This window comes from Myotis myotis, unplaced genomic scaffold, assembly GCF_014108235.1.
Source record: "Myotis myotis isolate mMyoMyo1 unplaced genomic scaffold, mMyoMyo1.p scaffold_m19_p_4, whole genome shotgun sequence".
NCBI classification, from domain to species: domain Eukaryota; kingdom Metazoa; phylum Chordata; class Mammalia; order Chiroptera; family Vespertilionidae; genus Myotis; species Myotis myotis.
In genome coordinates this window covers 10,885,690-10,887,745 of record NW_023416346.1, presented here as the reverse complement: position 1 = coordinate 10,887,745, position 2,056 = coordinate 10,885,690, and the positions used below count along the sequence as shown (strand labels likewise).

Below are 2,056 nucleotides of genomic sequence, written 5' to 3'. Positions count from 1 at the left end.
GCCTCCGATCCAGAAGGATGGGAATGGGGCGGACTAGTCTGTTTAAAAGATGTGGGAGCCACAGGCTCAGAGAGAATAGGCGGACCCGTAAACTACGCTGCGTGTAAAACGCGGGTCCTTGCCTTTTCAATGCGCCTACCTAGTCTCACTCCGCTCCTATTCATGGTGGCTTAGCAAGGTTTGCTGGATCTAAAATTCTTTCACTATCCTTCCAGCACTTTCTTGAACTTACGTCACATATCACTCAATGCGGGACTCCCACTAATTCAGTTGAGCACCTTGAATTCAGGGTGCAGGTAGAGCGCTAAATCCAGTGAGCACTAGAAGGGAAGTCACCATTAGGAATGCATATTTTATGCGCGTAAAAATTAATGAACAATACATATTACAAAGAAGGACCAAAAAGTGCACCAAATTAGCAGTGCAAGGGCAGTCCAGGGCAGAGGAACACATTGAGAGCGAGAATAAACAACATACATAATCTATAGAGACACTGGAAAATGGGAAACTGAGCAGCATTGTAGTTATTGGAGATGAAAAATATTAGGCTAATGTCAAAGGGGTAACAGCTTGTAAAAGTTAGGATCAACAAAAGGAGAAAAGGCATTCATGCTTTGCCCCTACTTGTCTATTGGAAAAACTGCTACTCATTTTTTTTTAACTCAATTTACATGTTACTTCATCTGTAAATCCTTTCCTATATTTCCCAAATAAATTTATTTTCTCATTTTCCATGGGTCCATTATGCCCAGTGAGTCCAGTACAGGCCTTAAGTATACCACATCATTCTAGATTATAGCCTCTCTCTTTGAATGCTTGTGTCCTCCAATGAAAGAGTAGCTTTTTGAGAGCAGAAAATTTGTATTTTATTTTTTAAAAAATATATTTTTATTGATTTCAGAGAGGAAAGGAGAGGGAAAGAGAGACAGAAACATTAATGATGAAAGAGAATCATTGATTCGCTGCCTCCCGCATAACCCCCACTGGGGACGGAGCTTACAACCCGGACATGTGCCCTGAATCAAACCATGACCTCCTGGTTCATAGGTTGACACTCAACCACCGAGCCACACTGGCTGGGCGAAAGTTTTTATTTTAAAAATTTATTTTCCAAGACCCTAGCCCAGAACCTAACATATAGCATTTATTTATTTATTGAAAATTGTCTAGAACCAGTGAGTAGACAGAAAAAAAGCTGTAGCTAGGATGTGAATTCATATACAGAGCAATACCTGAATAAGGTGAGCTACTAGGCTGACTCAGGTTGGTTTTCATGCAACAAACGTTAATGAGGGCCTACTGTGCACCAAGTGCCATATGAAACTCTGGGTGTAAAACGGCAAACAAAAACAGGTAGAGTCCTCACCCTTATGGAGTTTAAAGAACACATAAGAATTGGCCAGGCAAACAGGAAAAGGAACATTTCAGACAGTGAACAGCATAATCAAAGTTCCTGTAATAGGAAGGAGCATGACAGTAGCAATTAAAGTGAATAAAATCAATAAACGTAAGGTGAAATGAACAGATAGAAAGTACCCAGAAAGAGGCAAGAGGTTGATAGATAGAGGCCTGTTTAAGAGTTGGAAAAAGAAGCCAGTTTTCTTTGCAATAACGCTGGGCTAAGTGTTTTATAACAGACACTAAAGGTAGATAATATTGTTATTCCTGCTTTAAGGATAGGGAAACAGGGGAATGAAGAAGTTAAGCAATTTCGCCAGGATCACACAGCACTTAAGTTTCAGGGCTGAGATTCAAACCTAGGTAATTTGGCACCAGACCCAAGGGCAGGAACTGTAATAAAAGCACAAGTAAAAACTACAAAGAACTCTTTCACAAAATATGGTCATTGTTCCCAGATATTTAGCATCTATGAGAAACAATACCCTGGACTCGAACATTAATGCTCTAGACATAAGACTTTGGCATACACATTGGTTGGTATTGGCGCCTTCGGTAGGTGATACCATCAAGCAGCAATCTTAACATTAGGCATCAGCAGCAAGCCAGAGCAGAGGAGGAAGAAAATAGCAGATGCCCTGAGCGCTACTTTGTGGAA

The 2,056-nt window shown here is 40.6% G+C and overlaps 1 protein-coding gene across 1 annotated transcript in view; it reads left to right on the top strand.

The window, feature by feature from the left end:
* Positions 1-2,056, top strand: part of SPRY3 (sprouty RTK signaling antagonist 3) — a 70,253-nt gene that overhangs the window by 773 nt on the left and 67,424 nt on the right. The gene's annotated exons all lie outside the window — the stretch shown is intronic.